We start from the raw sequence: 17,399 nt of genomic DNA on the forward strand, positions 1-17,399 counted from the left end.
CCGGACCGTGCCGTGCCGCGGGGCGCTCCGCAGCCGCCTGGCCGAAGGACGGAGGGGGAGGCAGAGGGGCGCTCGCACCCCACCGTACGCCCGCGCCCGGCTGGCGGCTGCTGCCTGGGGCGGAGCTGGCGTGACCTCCCGGCCAGCCTCCCGTCCCTGCAGCCCGGGACCCTGCCTCCCAGCCTCACCCCGGGGTGCCGGCGGCGGAGAGGCACCGATCGCGGGGCTGCCGAAGGGGCGGAAGAGCGGGGAGCTGCCCTGCGCCCCCCCCCTCCCGGCGCTGCGGGGGGGGCGACGGTGGCGGGGCTGCCCGGCTGCGAGGTCCCGGAGACGGCGACCCCCGGAGGAAGAGAAACGCCCCCGAAGCTCCCCCCTGCTCCGTGGAATTGCGGGGTCCCCCCCACCCCGCCCCGCGTGTGCGGCGCTGATCTCGCTTGCACGCTGGCTCCCCAGTATGCCCGGACTGCCTGTCACGCGTGGATCTAGCCAGAGACACCCCCCGGCCGCGCTGGAGCGGGCTGGGCGCCCGGCGGAGACTTCCTGAGAGCCGGGGTGGTTTGGTTTTTTTTTTTTTTTTGGACGGGGGGGGGGATCGGGGTTATTCGGAGGAGGGGAGGGCCGGCTTGGACGATTTTTCTCCCCCTTCCTCTGCTGTGTTTGTGTGCGGGGGAGGGGATCCTTTCGGAGCAGCATCCAGCGGGGAGGAAAACGAGCCACCCGAGGACCCCCCCGCCCCGGCACACTGCAGGGCAGAGGATCCGGAGCGATCCGCGCCAGCTTGGAGCCGACCCCCCGAATCCAGCCCTAGCTCGGCAGACGCTGCCCACCGATCCCCATCGCTCGCTCGCTCCGATTTCGTAACACCTTGTGGGGGGGGGAGGGCGAGGGGGGGCAAGGAAAGCGAAATGTCTCGAGCCGGAGTGGAATTGGACTAGCTGAATGGAGCAGCCCGCTGGAAGGAGAAGTGAGGCTGGATCGCTAAAGGTAAGTCACTGGCTTGATTGTTTCTCGACTGGTGTGTGTGTATGGGGGGGTAGATCTGACAGCCCCCCCCCCCCGGTAAATAACCGATCCATTGACCCTCTCTCGCTTTGGGTTCTGTGCTAAGCTGCAGGGAGATGGGGAGGGGGCCGGGGGGGAGAGGTGAGCGGGGGGGGGCAGGAAAAGGGGGAGAGGGAGGGTTGGGGCGATGGGAATGGCAGAGCGATCAGATCTCTGGAAATATGGACCCCCCCCCATTGCTCAGATACCCTCCCCCCCCAAGCTGGAATGGGGGGGGCTGTCATCTGTTTGGTGTTTTTTCCCTCCTCCTGTTTTCCCAGACAGGGATCGTTTTGCGCCAGTCCCCGGGAGAGGGAAGGCGTGGGGGGGGGGGGGGGGGGGACACACGCTTCCTAGCAGCGATGCTCACAGGAAGGGATGCATCCAAATCCGCCCCCCCCCCTTTCCTCGGGAGAATTGGTAGCGGGGAGGGGGGCGCCCCTGCGTCTGATCGGTGGGTGCAGCAGACAAAGCCACCTGTCCGGCACCCCGCGATCCGCTCTTACTGCAGTATTTTCTGGTGTGTGTGTGGGGGGGGAATTACCCCTGAGTACCGTAATCTCTGGAGGGGGAGGGCGGGAATAATTCTTCCAGCTCTGGGTGACTCTCGATCCCCTCTCGCTGCGGGGAGATGGGGGGGGGGCAGGAATAGATATAGATGCAGAACAGCTCGGACAGGAGATTGGGGCAGCCCCCTCCCCCCCAGTACGTGTCTTTATGTAACGGGCTTTATCCGGGGGAGAGGGGACACACTTTGTTCATATGTACCCTTCCAAGATGGTAGGATGCGGGCGGAATGGCTAATAAGGGAGGGGTGGGGGCTGTTGCCAGCCGTAGGGTGCGGAAGAGCTGTGCCCAGCACCCAACCCTGGGGCCAATCCTGATTGGGGGGGCGTTGAATTGGCCACCCCCTTAAAATGGGGTGGGGCGCCCCTTTATCCCCCGACCGGCCTGTGTGGCTGGAACCGGGGCGGCCTCACCTTTTGGCGCGGGGGAGGGGCCCGATCCTGCTCCCCTTACACGGGGGGGGGGGGGTAGGTTCTGCTGTCTTCCCCTTCCCCCACGCCCAGTAAATGGGGAAGGGACTCCATGGTGCGGGGAAGAGTCTTGTCAGCCCGGGGAAGGATTCGGCCCCCTTGGCATGTCTCAATCCGGATTGACGTCGGAATACAGCAGGATCCGGCCCAGAGAGAAGTAAACAAAGCGAGGAGGCGGTTAATACAGAGAGATCGGAGCCCCTCCTCCCCCACTGCACCCGCAATTATATCACCTCCTTTGCCCACCCCCCCACAACTCCCCCCCGGTGTACCCCCCCACACACACACACTCAGCCTTGGCCCTGAGATCGGTGGCGCGTCCGACGTGGGTGGGGGTGGCGTACGGGGGGGATCTCTGCAGCCGTGGCTGTGTGTGTTGGGTTTTTTTAAAGGATCGAGTCCAAAAATTCCGCCGATGGGGGGGGGGGACGAGCCCGGGGTGGCTCCTTTAAAGCCCGTTTGGGTTTTGGGGGAGAGGGTCCCCGCATCTCTGGCTGGGTCCGTGGATCTAATGCACCCCGCTGGGCCGCCTCTGCTGACCTTTACCCACCCTCGATTGGGGGGGGGGAAAGAAACAGGGTACATAGCTGCTCCCCCACACCCCAAAGCGGGGGTGGGGGTGGGACCAGACGCTCTCGGGGGGGCTTAGCCCCAGAGCGAGGATGGCTAGAAGGAGGGAGGGAGAGATGGATGAGTGGACAGAAAACCCTGTTACTACGCTCAGCCTCCCGGTTCCCTCACTCCCACCCCCGCCCCAGGTTAATGGCATTTCCTGGATTTCGCCCCCATCTAGGATCTCAACCCCCCCTCCCCCAATTGCAAACGCCCCCCCCCCTTCCCACCCAAAATCAAATTCGCCCTAGCTTTTCATAATAAAATGGCGATTTGCTGGCGGATGGGGTGGGAGTAATTGCTTCGGGGGGAGGAAATTGAGGATGAGGGGGTCATCGTGGGGGTTCCTGGAGATCTCCCCACACACACACACGCACCCCAGCGAGCAGAAGGAGGGCGTGGGATGTTGCAGGAGGGAGCTGGTTGGGGGAGTTGGCCCCCTGCCATCTGCTGGGGAGGTGGTACATGGGGGGCTCCCCCACCGTACCCCCCATTGGAGGGGACCAATGCCCCAAGATAGGCACACTGTTGGGGAAGGGGGGAGCTTCCCAGTGCCATGCATTGGTCTCTCTGGCTCCCCCCCCACACACACAAAAGCCTTAAAAATATCCCCTGGCTTCTCCCCCCCCGGGGTGGTGGCGGGGGGTGGGGGCCAGATGCCTCTGGAATATTAACCAGGCAGCAGGGCTGGGACCCGGGAGCCCAGTTCGCTGCTGGGGAGAGGTTCCTTTGGGAGAGAGATGCCGAATTTTGTCCCATGGTCCTGGTCACTGGTCAGCCCCCCCTCATGTCACGACACCCCTCCCCCCCCCAAGCTGTCTAGCTCTGGCGATTTGCTTTCTGCCCCCACAGGCAAATTGTGCAGGGGAGGGGCTGCTGGGCCAAACTCCAGCTTGACACCCCCCAGAATGCACAAAACAACCCCCTCCCCAAGCTGGGCAGTGAATATTAAGGCAACACACAGTAATTTGCTCGTTGCTTCAGAGGCAGGTTATTGCTGTGTCTCAAGGTGCCCGCTGAGGTCGGGGATGGCTGACCCCATTGCGCCAGTCCCTGCCCTGAAAAGCTCCCAGTCTGTACAGATGGGGAGAGGACAGACACTTGTTCCCATTTTACAGATGCGGAAACCGAGGCACAGAGCTAGCTGCAGGGACTGGCCCAAGGTCATGCAAGGAGTCAGTAGCAGAGCCAGGCTGTGAACCCACAAGTCCTGACTCCTTGCCTGGGGTCTTCCTCCCCCACCCCCTCCCACCAAGGCTTTTGGCATGTGGGGCAGGGAGGGGGCTCCCTGTGGGCTGGGTTGCCCCTCATGCCCTCAGAGTGGGTCACAAGGACCTCCTTGCTGACTGGGGACCTTGGGGGGAGGGGTAACTGGAGCCTCTCCCCAGGAGGTATAACTCACTGAGCACCACCCCACCCCTGTGGGAAAGTCCCTCCCATCTGGCCTGGCAGAGCTGTTTGGGGGAGGGAGGAGGAGGCTCTGACCTTACAAAGCCCCCCTCCACCACATCTGGATCAGTCCCACTGGTTTGGGGGGTAGAGGAGAGTTCATAGGAACCAGGATCTGGATCAAACTGAGTTGGGTTCCACAGAACCAAGGAGGGAGTGGAGGCCTGTTTTATCTTAGACTTTGAGTAGGGAGGTGTCTGGATAGACTGGTCCCCAAGCACTGCCCCTGCTAGTTCTGGATCCCCAGCTCCAGAGAGCCAGGACTCCTGGGTTCTCTGCTCCCTGCCCTGTGGTCTGGGGGTTAGAACAGGGGGAGGCTGGCAGCCAGGACTCCTGCAGTCAGTAACCAGCAGGGGGTGCAATGGGTGGGCAGCCCCAAACTGGCAGAAGAGTGGGGGTGCCGAAGGCAGTGGTGTCTAGTGGCTAGAGAAGTGAGGCATGGGAACTCCTGGGTTCCGTCCCCAGCTCTGGGAAGGCAGTGGTGTCTAGCGGTTAGAGCTGGGGCCCAGGACTCCTGGGTTCTATTCCTGGCTCTTCCGAGGCCAGACCAGCAAAATCACGTGGCTGCCAACCAAAGGGCTGCACTTCCCCCAGGAAAAGCAGAGGAAGGGAATGCGACTGCCGCATGCCTGCCGCACCCCACACACCCTTTGAATACACACCCCCCCCCGAACTTCCTTCCCCTTCACAGATGCCGCCCAGCCCCTCAGTCTTTAGGACTCTCCCTACATCATGTGATTCAGCTGTGAGTGCCAATCTCTGCTAATCCCCACCCGGCACTGCCTGCGAGTGGAGCTGGGACTCCCCGTGCCAGGTGCCCTGTGGCAGCCATAGGACTCCCCGCTCCCCCGCCGGGTCACTTTCCCTTGGTACCACGAGCAGGGGTCCACTGCACAGCCTGAGGTACCAAAGCCTCCTGCTCCCACGAGTGGCATAGCCAGGGCACGGCTGGATCAATCACTCAGGACCCTCTGGTCCCCTCTGGCTGCCCAGCCTGTGCTGCCTGGTGTTGCCACTAGGGGGCTCCCCTAAATCCCAGTCTGGACTCAGCCATGGAGGGTTACACTGCACCCCTGTCAGGTCCTAAAGTGACAGGGTCTTGCTTTCATGGGCGGGGCTAAGATTGGCTCCTCCTCTTGGGAACTGTCTTGGGGCTGGGGTGGGAGGTGAAAATACACCCCCGCTCCTGTGGGTTGAAGTAGGCTGTGTGTGTGCCCTGCTGCCGCCTCCTACCAATCACATCCCTGCTCCATGCCTCAGTTTCCCCTCAGGGACTGTGAGCTCTTTGGGGCAGGGCCTGTCTTTCACTCTGTGTCTGGGCAGCACCCAGCACAACAGGGGCCCTGATCTTGGTCTCTCTAGGAGCTGCCGCAGTAATAATAATTCCAGCTACGGTGGTGAAGTGTAAATGAAGCAGAGGATAAAAGCCTTAGTACTGCTGCAGTGAAGGGCAACTCCCCTGTTTAGCTCGGGCATCTCGATAGGGCTGTGTTCAATGACGGACGCCTGCAGCGCAGCCCACGGAACCGTATAAGGCGGCACTCAGAGCTGGGCAAATATCACCACCTCCCTCCCTGCAGGGAGATTTAGGGGCTGAATTTCCAGTGGGAGCTGGGGTAGGGGCAGCCCTCCAGTGCCCAGTGGGTTAATTGCGCAAGGGAAAGGAAGCTTGCTTGTCTGGTGCCAGTTCACATGCAGGAATCACCATCTTGTTTTAGATCAGGGGCCCATCTAGCCCGGTATCCCGTCTGCAACGGTGGCCATAAGGAGACCCCTAGTAGGGTAATTCTAGGACCGCCTGCCCCCAAGGAATATTTCCCCAAACAGTAAGTAGCATTTGGCTCAAGGCTATAGATCCCTGCCCTGCGTCTTGGGTCTGTTTTAATCCTTGTTATTGTTCCACGGGAAAGTCTCTTATTCTGTATAATTGTCCAGTTCTTCTTGGAACAGGGGGTTCTGGTGGCAATGAGTTCCGCAGGCGTCCCCGCTCCAAGTTCCTGGGCTCAATGCAGGAGAACTTGGGTAGTGTCTCTGGCCTGGGAGAGGTCAAGAGGTCAGACTGGCTGATCAGAACAGTCTCCCTGAACCTGGAAATCTAGGACTTGGGTTTGCCGAGGCCTTGAGAATTTCACCCCGTTATAAAATGCACTGGGTGTTTTCATTACAACCCATAGACTCACAGAAGAGTAGGGTTGGAGGGGACCTCAGGAGGTCATCAAGTCCAACCCCCTGCTCCAAGCAGGGCCAACCCCGACTAAATCATCCCAAGATGGGCCTTAAAAACCTCTAAGGAAGGAGATTCCACACCTCCCTAGGGAACCCATTCCAGTGCTTCACCCCCCTCCTAGTGAAACAGTGTTTCCTAAAATCCAACCTAGACCTGTACGGTCTGAGGTGTGGGGAAAGGGGTTCCCGTGGGGCAGGCTTTGGTGCAGCAGACAAGTGGGCCAGACCCCCAGCTGGTGTCAATCAGCCGTCACGCAATGGGAGCCGCCTGGGTATGAGCATCCGCCCTTCTGCTTTTCATGCTGCATCTGCCCGGGCCGGGGGCTGCCCTCCGGCCAGAGCCTGCGCCCTGCGCCCACGACCTATTGTAGTGAATCCACCCCCACCCCCGGGAACGCCCAAAACAGACCTTGCAGAAAGAAAAAAAACCCAGGAGCTGAGAGCCCACGGCCTCATCTCAGCCGCCATCTCCCCCTGTCCTGAAGCATCTGCCCTGGGAAGCCAGCCCCGATGCCCCACGCGGGGGTGGGGGTGGGGGGGTGTCATGCCACAGTCAGAGAAGGCAGTTAGCACCCCGGAGCGGAGGGATCCCAGCTGGTTACCAACCCCCGGCCCCCAATACCTCGAGTCTTCATTTCCGGGGGAGACATTCAATGCTTTTCTATACCCCCCCCCCCCGGGCCAGTGCTTGCCACCCAGGGGTGATTCTGCAGACGGACAGGGCCAGGAGGGAGGCGATTTTGGGGTGTGGTTGGCAGAGGTGGCGATTTTAGCCCCAATTCCAGAACCCCGGGGGGGCCGATCCACTCCGCCCTTCTTTTCATGGTTATTATTTAGCCGGCGACAGAGCGGGGGCGTCTGCCGTTGGTTTCTGGAGCCGCACTACCTGCCTGGCGCCCAGCTCCGGCGGACGGGGAGGTGGGGGGGATATTTCCCAGGGGGCCTCCTGCAGAAGTGCCGAATGCATTACGGCCACCCCATCGGCTGATGCACACACGTCTCCGGGGCCAGCTCCCCGCCCCTGCCGGGCAGATGATTTTGGGGGGTGGCTGACCAGTGTGGAATCACCGGTTTGGAATCACATCGGGGTGGGGCGCCGGGGGCGGGGGAGGGAGCATCAGACAGCGGGAGAGAGACAGAAATTAGGGATGGGAGAGAATTGCTGGGCTCTGCCTCTCCACGGATCTCCCCATCGCCATGTTATCGGCTCGCTCGCTCCCCCACCCCTGGGCAGGGGAGGAGGCTGGAGCTAGGGGGGACGGGGGGGGGCAGTGCCCCCTGGCTTGAAGTGCTTTCCATCACGTACAGGGTTTACAGTTTGGTTCAATGGCTCTCGGCACCCCCACTATACAGATTGTTCCAATGCCACTGTACCCCCCTCGATCTCTGTATCTATCCACCCACCCATCCCCGCCTCCGCCCATCGCCCCCACACCCCTTGATCTCTGTATCTATCCGCCTACCCATCCCCCACCCCACCCCATCTCCGTCCATCCACCCATCCCCCACCCACCCCATCTCTGTATCTGTCCACCCACCCGTCCCCCACCCCACCCTGTCTCCGTCCATTCCCCCATCCCCCCCACCCCTCGATCTCTGTATCTATCCGTCCACCCATCCCTCACCCCACCCCATCTCTGTCCATCCACCCCCAACACACCCCTTGATCTCTGTATCTATCTGCCCACCCATCCCCCACCCCACCCCGTCTCCGTCCATCCACCCATCCCCCACCCCATCTCTGTATCTGTCCACCCACCCATCCCCCACCCCACCCCATCTCTGTCCACCCATCACCCCCACACCCCTTGATCTCTGTATCTATCCGCCCAACCCATCCCCCACCCCACCCCATCTCTGTATCTGTCCCCCGCATTCCCCCCCACTCCTTGATCTCTGTATCTATTCGCCCATCCATCCCCGTCCCACCCCCACTCTGTATTTGTCTGTCCACCCCTCCTTCCACCCACCCCACCTCTGTATCTATCCATCCCCATATACCACCACCTATTGCTGTACCCAGCTAGGGTGGCCAGACAGCAAGTGTGAAAAATCGGGACCGGGGGTGGGGGGGAATAGGCACCTATATAAGACAAAGTCCCACATATCGGGACTGCCCCTATAAAACTGGGACATCTGGTTACCCTAGTACCCACCCACCCTGTTATACCTCCATCTATTTCTGTGTCCACCCATCCCCACATCAATCCATCCACCCATCCACCCCCATGCACCTCCCTATCTACCTATCTATCTGTCTATCTATCCCCATCCACCCCCTCTATCTATCTATCTATCGATCTATCTATCCCCATCCACCCCCTCTATCTATCGATCTATCTATCCCCATCCACCCCCTCTATCTATCGATCTATCTATCCCCATCCACCCCTCTATCTATCGATCTATCGATCTATCTATCCCCATCCACCCCCTCTATCTATCGATCTATCTATCCCCATCCACCCCTCTATCTATCGATCTATCTATCCCCATCCACCCCTCTATCTATCGATCTATCTATCCCCATCCACCCCTCTATCTATCTATCTATCGATCTATCTATCCCCATCCACCCCTCTATCTATCTATCTATCGATCTATCTATCCCCATCCACCCCCTCTATCTATCGATCTATCTATCCCCATCCACCCCCTCTATCTATCGATCTATCTATCCCCATCCACCCCCTCTATCTATCGATCTATCTATCCCCATCCACCCCCTCTATCTATCGATCTATCTATCCCCATCCACCCCCTCTATCTATCTATCTATCGATCTATCTATCCCCATCCACCCCTCTATCTATCGATCTATCTATCCCCATCCACCCCTCTATCTATCTATCTATCGATCTATCTATCCCCATCCACCCCTCTATCTATCTATCTATCGATCTATCTATCCCCATCCACCCCCTCTATCTATCGATCTATCTATCCCCATCCACCCCTCTATCTATCGATCTATCTATCCCCATCCACCCCTCTATCTATCGATCTATCTATCCCCATCCACCCCTCTATCTATCTATCTGTCCCCCAAAGATTTGCCCAACAAAACCACATGGATCCTCTTGGATTAACCCCAAGGATGAACCCTGCCCTGTTCCCCGTCTCACCCCATCCCACTGGGGCGAAGGTGCTGGGCCTGCTCCCACCTTGAGGCTGGTTTTAAGCCCTCGAGAGCACTGTATGCTGTTCTGTTGGGGCGGGGGGCATTGTCTACGCTGGGGGGGGGGGTGGAGCAAGGTTACAGCAGAGAGAGAGGGAAATGAGGAACTTCACCCCACATTTGCTGTTAGGGGCCCCCCATCTCTCCTCTGGTGCCCATAATCTGCTGCCCTCAGGTCCCTCACTCTCCCTGCTCAGCTTCCCTGATCACGCCCGTGGCTGGGACAAGGTGGATCCCAGCTCGGGATTGGATCTCTCGGACACTAGGGGCCCCTTCAGAGAGCAGGATCCAGCAATTCACCCCAGCAAGGGATCTGCCCCATTGACTCCAACGGAGCGATGCCCAGGGACCTCAGCTGGGGAGCTGGACCCATTGACTTGGGATGAAACAGAGCTGTTCTGAGCTCCTACCCCTGTCAGCCCCCCAGGCCACCCCCTTGGAACTTGCCGCTGGCAGACCATTGGGGTGTTGTTTAGATTTCTGCAGCACTTAGGTTCCAGCTGAGACCGGGGGCCCCGCTGGGCCGGGCGCTGCCCGGAGCCCGAGATCGGGGGCCCCGCTGGGCCGGGCGCTGCCCAGACATGCAATGAGAGACTGTCCCTCCCTGACCCAAAGAGTTTCCAGTTTAAACAAAGGGAGGATTATCTCCCTTTTGTAGGTGGAGAAACTGAGGCACAGAGCGGTGAAGCCTCTGGTCCAAAGTCACCCAGTGAGTCAATGGCAGACCCAGGAACTGAACCCAGACCTCCTGAGTCCCAGCCTAGCACCATGAGACCCTCCCTCCTCTTTTTCTGAGCACATGGCCCTGGCAAGATGCTTTAGCCCACTGTCTTTCCTGCCTCCCCCTCCACAGCCCCATGGAGCAGAGCAAGGGGCCCATCTCACCCTGTAGGTTATCTCGATGGCTGGGGCTGTCGCCTTTCTCCCAGCAACTGGTTGAGGCTCTCTGCAGACTCAGGCAGGTGCTGACACCAGTGACCTTCAGATCATTCCGATTGTGACACTGAGTCACCCCAGAAGTAGAGGCCCTGGGAGCTGGCCCATAGCTGGGGATCTGGCCCCGTCGACTCCAGCAGAGTGACACTGCTTTACACCCATTGGGGATCCAGCCCATTGACTACAGGGGAGCTAGGAGCTAGGGGAGCAGGCCATGGTGAGCTCCCCGCTACGTGTGTCCAGCGGTTGAGATGAGCAGCACTAGAGAAATGGCTGAGATAATTCTTGTCCCTCTGCCATCTTCCATCATCTCTCACCGCTCCTAATTCAGTCACCCTCCCCCCCCGTCCCGTCCCCCCTGCCCCTCTGTGGTTCCTCCACACACCCCTCCCGCCCCCTCCCTCCAGCCGTGGCATTGCCCGTCTCGCAGCCCAGCTCCTGTCCAAGGCAGTGGCTAATTGATATGATAACCCAGCGCAGACTTGATTAGGGAGATAATTGGCTGGTGCCGGGCCGGGAAGCACGGTCCCCGTTTAATTTGGCCAGAGTCCACAAGGGCTGTGAGAGTTTGGAAAATGCCCTAATCGAATTTCAGCCCAAGGAAACCCAGCCCCCAACCTGGGCACCGTGCTGGATTTGGCCGCTCGTACCGGGGCACAGAAGTGGCCTTGGGCTGCGTGCAGCAGCTCCCTCTAGGGGTGAGGGTTGTGGGGCAAGAGCCCTGGGAGCGCCGCTCCCTAGAGGACGATGCACCTGCTCGGGGACCAGAAGATTGAAGGTTCGAATCCCGGTTCTGCACTTGGGATTTTTCACCTGCCAGCTGTGATTGTCGCAGCTTCATTCCCGCGTCCTCTTGGCTGCTGGTGTGTTGTCCCAAAGCCATGCGAGGAGGTACAGCTGAGGACAAACCCAGGAGTCCTGATTCCCATCCCGCCCCTGCTCTAACCATTAGATCTCACTCCCCTCCCAGAGCTGGGGATAGAACCCAGACGTCCTGACTCTCAGCCCTGCCCCCAACCACTAGAACCCCCCTCCCCCAAGCCAGGGGAGAACCCAGGAGGTTCACATAAGAGGATAATAGCCTACTACTGCTGCCAGTGAAGAGAGTTCCCCCTTTAGCTGAAGTAGTAGAACCCCGCTGGGAGTACTGGTTAGCATTCAGGGCCTAGATCTTAATATTAGGTGTATTAGGGGGGTGCCAGCCAAGAGTGGGGTGCCAGGTGAGCGAGAGAGTCCCGGCCTCAAAGAGCTGCCAGCCTGAACAGACCTAGGGTGGGTGGAGAAACTGAGGCACAGAGAGGGGAGGGGTTTGCCCAAGGTCGCCCAGGCAGGCAGCAGCCAAGCCAGGAATAAACCCCAGGTTTCATGCCCGAGCATCCCCGCCCACTACGCCTCACAGCCACGGCCTGCGCTGCTTTGCGCCTGTGTTGTCTCCGCGGTCGGAGGGGTTAAGCCAAGGCCAGGGGCAAACATAAACGCAGCCTCCAGCACGCACAGCTCCTGGTGTCCCCCCAGACCCCCGCCACCGTTCAGCTGGGCCTCTGCCTGACACCGGCCCTTTAAGACTCCAGGGTCATTGAGTGGCAGGGAAGCCTGTGAAGCAGGACTATAAAAATTGACCAACACCGAGCGAGGGGAGTCCCTGCAGAAGTCAGCCTGTGGGCTGTGCGTATTATCGATGGTTAATTAGCTGCACGTGGCCGATCAGAGGGCCCCAAAGCGCTTCTCGGACAGGACTGAGCCAATGCTTGTGAGCTCAGAGTCAGTGCTGTCGCACGGGGAGGGAAACTGAGGCACGGGACGAGGAAGTGACTTGCCCAAGGTCATGCAGCAAGGCGCAGCTTGCGAGGGAACCTAGGAGTTCTGATCCCCAGCCCCCCCCGCCCCGGTCTAACCACTAAACACCACTCCCCTCCCAGAGCTGGGCACAGAACCCAGGAGTCCTGGCTCCTCCCACCACCACGACCCACTCAACTTCATTCACCTCCAGCACAACGGGGCCCTGATCTCAGTTGGAGTCTATGCAGCTCCAGGCACAACTGGGCCCTGATCTCAATCAGGGTCTGTGCAGTGCCCGGCACGATGGGGCCCTGATCTCGGTCGGGGTCTGTGCAGCGCCCGACACGATGGGGGCCCTGATCTCAGTCAGGGTCTGTGCAGTGGGGTGCTGACAATGGTGGGTCTGAGTCCAGTGCTGCCCGCATGGTGTGGGCAGCCATTCGCAATCCAGTCACGCCCCATCCCCAGGGCATGGCTCGCGGGCCCACGCCGTCCTGTATCACAGCCCCGGGGCCCTGCCATGGGCCTGGCAGGGCCCTTGGAAAGAGGTTCGCTCTCCTGCAGGGCGGGTTCCGGGCCCTGTCGCTGGATCAGGAGCTAGAAAGGAACTGGACAGATCTGCAGGGTTGTTCCCCACTTCATCAGGGTTTCTAGGAGCAAAGGAGACTTTCCCCCCTCTTGACTTCCCAGGACATTAATTAGGTGTGTTATGGTAACATCTAGAGACCCCAGCTGAGATCAGGGCCCCGTTGTACCAGGCGCTGCACGGACCCCGACAGAGATCAGGGTCCCTGTTGTGCCAGGCCCTGCACAGCCCCTGCCCCAGAGACAAGTGGTGGAAGGTGAAACTGAGACACAGAGAGGGGAAATGAATTTCCCAAGGTACCTAGCGGGTCAGAGGTGGAGACAGAACCCAGGTGTCCTGCGTCCCAGGCTACTGGCCCCTGGTGCCTCCTTTTATGGATGGAGGGGGAATCTCTCTGTCTCATCCTGTCAGTTTCAGCCCTGTTGCAGCCTGGGGTTTGTAGTTCCCAGGGGTTCCGGGCATTAGGTTCCCAGCTGGATGAGGACAGTGCAGAGGAAGGGCAGAGTTAAGGGTATCTGGGCAACCTTTGAACTCCCCATTTCTGCCCTTGGGCTGGTGCATATCGTCCACGGGCAGCTCTGAGTTCTCTGCCCATTGCAGCCACCAAGGGGACGGGCATTCGTCCAGTGTCAATCTTCAGTCCCCTCTTGTGGCCACTTGGCACAACAGGACAAAAACCTACTGCCGCAGCTGGGTGGAGGCACCTGTCTGTTAGCTCATGATGCTGGTGGTGCTTTTGGGGTTCCAGGCTTGTTGACGACCCAAGCAGGGAGCAGCCTGGCACCAGTAGAGCTAATCAGACCCTTTTTCTGCCCCCCGGCCTGTGAGCTGAAAGCAGGGATCCCGACCTCCCAGGTCATTGCCACCCGCCCCACACCCTGAATGCTGGATTCATTATTTAAAAGCAGGGTGGAAAGAAGAAGGAAAGCAACCTTCATTATCATATCGAGAAAATTACCCCCATCCCCCTAACTAGCAATTTTCCTGCCACATAGTTCAGCGCTGACTAGCCCATTAATTATAGAGATGAAAAATCATTTGGAAACCAGGAAAGGAAACTAATTGGCTCTTCCCCCAGCTAAAACGAGCCGGTGCTAGCAGGAGAGGGGAGCAGGGATCTCAGTCACGAGAGGGTCCTGATGGGGTCTCCTCCTTGGGAAGATTTTTCGAGACTCTCCCTTTGCTCAGAGCAGTCTAGGGAGCATGGCATGTGGTCAAGAGGAAAGAGGGGCCTGTGGTTAAGGTGTGGGGCTGGGGGAGATTTGGCTTCACTACCCTGCCTCAGGATGACCTCGGCTGAGTCAAGGCACCTCTGTGCCTCAGTTTTCCCATCTGTAAAATGGGGATAATGGATCTTCCTGTGTCTATTCAGACTGTGAGCTCTTCTGAGCAGGGGCTGCCTCTGACTCTGTGTCTGCAGCTCCTGGCACAACGGGGCCCTGATCTCGATCGGGGTCTGGGCAGCGCCCTGAACACCAGGGCCCTGATCTCAGTTGGGGTCTGGGCAGCGCCCAGCACAACGGGGCCCTGATCTCGGTCGGGGTCTGGGCAGCGCCCGGCACACCGGGGCCCTGATCTCGATCGGGGTCTGGGCAGCGCCCTGAACACCAGGGCCCTGATCTCAGTCGGGGTCTGGGCAGCGCCCTGAGCACCAGGGCCCTGATCTCAGTTGGGGTCTGGGCAGTGCCCGGCACAACGGGGCCCTGATCTCAGTCGGGGTCTGGGCAGCGTCCTGAGCACCAGGGCCCTGATCTCAGTCGGGGTCTGGGCAGCGCCTGACACACGGGGGCCCTGATCTCGGTCGGGGTCTGGGCAGCGCCCGGCACAATGAGGGCCTGATCTTCATTGGGGTTTCTACCATAACATGCATAACAACAGTGGATCGGAACCAGCCTCTTGGTTTTAAGACAGCTGGAGTCTAGGTTACTGAGCACTGGCTGAGGAGCCAGGACTCCTGGGTTCTACTCCTGCTCTGGAGGGGAGTGGGGTCTAGTGGCTACAGCAGGAGGGAGCTGGGTACCAGGACTCCTGGGGTCTTTCCCCAACCTGCCATCGCCGTGCTGTGTGCACCAGGGCCTGCAGCGTGGTTTGCCCGCAGCCCAGCAGCCCCGTTGCCCTGCTCTGTGCCAGGCCCCAGCGCCGAGCACAGAGGCTCACTGCACACAGCCAGCTCCCCAGAGCGGGGGTGGGGTAGCATGTGCCCACCTCCCGGCCCCCCGGCGCAGGGGGCATGGCTGGCAGGGCTGCTCTCCCCTGCGAGGGCCAGGCCAGGACCAAGGGGCATTAGCGGAGCAAAGCCCAGCGAGGAGGAGGCTGGTCAGCATGGAAGCACGTCAGCCGGGCTGGGACAACGGAAGGGGCTGCGGGTCAGGAGTGAGGAGCACCCCGTTCCCCAGCCCGGGGCTCCCCCCACGCACTGCTCAGCTGGTGCTCCTCACTCCTGACCCGCAGCCCCTGCTATCCCAGCCCCGGGCGCCCCTGAGCGGGGAACAGGTCCCTTCTCCATCCTGACCTTCGCTCCCAGGGAAAGTGCTGAAGCGAGAGAACCTAACACCGGGCTGGGGGGGCTCGAGGGCTGCCTGATCTCCACTCCCCTCCCCTCCTTGTCTTCCAATCTCTCCCCGGGGGAGCCGCAAGTCAAGGGCGTCCGGGCTCCTGTTTCATGCTGCGGTGTCCCGTGGCCAGGTGAGGCGGCTGGGGTGACAGCCCGGCTCCCAGGGGGGCACCGTGGGATGACTCAGCCCCTCGGGGGCCAGGCCTGCAGCTCTGGAGCTGGCGGAGGGGAGGGGGGCCACGGTCACTCAGTGTCCTTCCCACGCAGCTGGGGTTTGGGCCAGGGGAGGAGCGCGTCTGGGGAGGAGCGTGTCTGGGAGCTGAGCACACAGGGCCCCCAGGCTCCTGGCCTGCAAAGGGGCCCCCGGGCTGTGCAGCGCAGGGCCAGGCTGGACCCCGCTGGTGGAACGGGGATACAAGCCATTCTCCATGTCTCTGGCTCCGTCATTGTGGCTGCAGCATCTGTAGGGGGCAGTCTCCCCCTCGCCGCCAGTGCTGGCTCTAGGGGGCCTACGCCGGAGGGCATTGGGCTGGGGGCCAAGTGCTGAGGTTTGGGGGTTGTAAAGCCAAAGGGTCCCCTCCCCCCTGTCTCGGAGGAGGCCTCTGCCCCCCTGCGATGGGCCCAAGCAGCTTTGCCGTCACTCTTGGGGAAGGAGCCAGGTGGGGGGAGATGGGGGTCTGGGAAAATGGACCCGAATTGCGGGAGCTGCCCCATTCAGTCCTGCCCCTGCTCCCTAACGATGGCCCCATCCGACCCAGATCACAGTCCGTGTGAGGGTGCCGGATGGAAGAGGGGCTTCCCGTGGGGGCTGCTTTCCTGGGGGGATCCCCAGGGGTATGAACAGTGCCAGGGACTCCCCACGGAGTGGGAGGGGCCAAGATCTTGCCGGAGCGGGTCTGTGGAGGCGGCCCCGCCTCCCCCCATTTCAACGCCTTTCTGAGCAGATCCAGGTAATTGGGGCCGGACCCTCGGACCAAAGCAGTGGCAGAAAGGACTTCAGTGGGCTTGGACTCCCACTCCCAAGGTAGAAACACAGGCATGGCCCAGTGTGCCCGTCTGCCCCAGCATCCCATCACCACAAGCGCCGGCTGGTACAGAGGAGGGGGAAATACCAGTCCAGGGGAAGTGACTGGACATCCTGCAGCAGGGAGTTCCACACAGGTGGATCAAATGGAGGTGCTTCCCAGGAGAGGCCACTTGGAGGAGGTGACTCGGGATACCTGGGTCCTGTTCCCGTCTGACCGGCTTGCAGCCTTGTGCAAGTCCCCTGTGCCTTAGCTTCCCCTCTGTTGTGTGTAAATTATTTATGTCAGGGACAGTCTCTCTCACTGGGGGTCTGTGCAGCGCCCGGCACCGTGGGGCCCTGGTCTTGCTCCGGGTCTGTGCTGTGCCTCCATCCCCAGGGTGCTACTGTGATATAAATAACAATGAGTTTGAAATGTGTTGCCTTTTTGCTGACACTGTCTTCTCCTGGTTGCTTGCGTCTCTGGAAAGGCACCTTTGCTCTGCCTCCATCCGATCCCGAATGGGGTGAGATCTGTTCCTGATGGCAGGGACCAATGAAAATCAGCTCTCTGGAGCTTGGCCTGGCTGCTTCAGTTGCGTTGTTGTTTGAAATCTGGGTTGATCAAAAATGGCAGTGACTCAGTTTCCTTTTTCCCGAGATCCCTGCTGAAAAGAGACAAGAAGTCAGGTGGCATTTTTAGGAAGAAAGAAATATCGACATCTCATCTGAAAAGAACATTAAGGTGGCAAAACCAAGAGCTACAATGTTGGGAAATGCCAGAATTAAGGCTGCCTGGGTAACCTTAACTCTTCCCTGTGGAGTGTCTGCATTGTGAGCCGCTCTTTCATGGCATCCAAAGCTATTCTTTTCACAGTACCCCTGCCTCATTCAGTGCACAGGATGGATGGCGTTCACCGGATGAGCAGTTATGCCAGCTTTCTTTTTATCGTCCTCATTCAATGTGTGGCCCCATTCACTGCCATTCACTGCCCCAT

General features: G+C 60.1%; 1 protein-coding gene across 4 annotated transcripts in view; it reads left to right on the forward strand.

The window, feature by feature from the left end:
• The first annotated feature begins 605 nt into the window (after positions 1-605).
• ADGRL1 (adhesion G protein-coupled receptor L1) overlaps positions 606-17,399 on the forward strand; it is a 101,803-nt gene continuing 85,009 nt past the window's right edge. For 2 of the 4 annotated variants that reach the window (XM_073318297.2, XM_073318299.2), the window contains exon 1: positions 609-984. The gene's annotated coding sequence lies outside the window, so the exon portion shown is untranslated. Of the gene's footprint in view, positions 985-17,399 lie in introns of all 4 variants that reach the window. The other 2 variants (XR_012155691.2, XM_073318301.2) reach the window with 2 other exon arrangements.

The sequence above is a fragment of the Lepidochelys kempii genome, chromosome 20 (genome assembly GCF_965140285.1).
Source record: "Lepidochelys kempii isolate rLepKem1 chromosome 20, rLepKem1.hap1, whole genome shotgun sequence".
NCBI classification, from domain to species: domain Eukaryota; kingdom Metazoa; phylum Chordata; order Testudines; family Cheloniidae; genus Lepidochelys; species Lepidochelys kempii.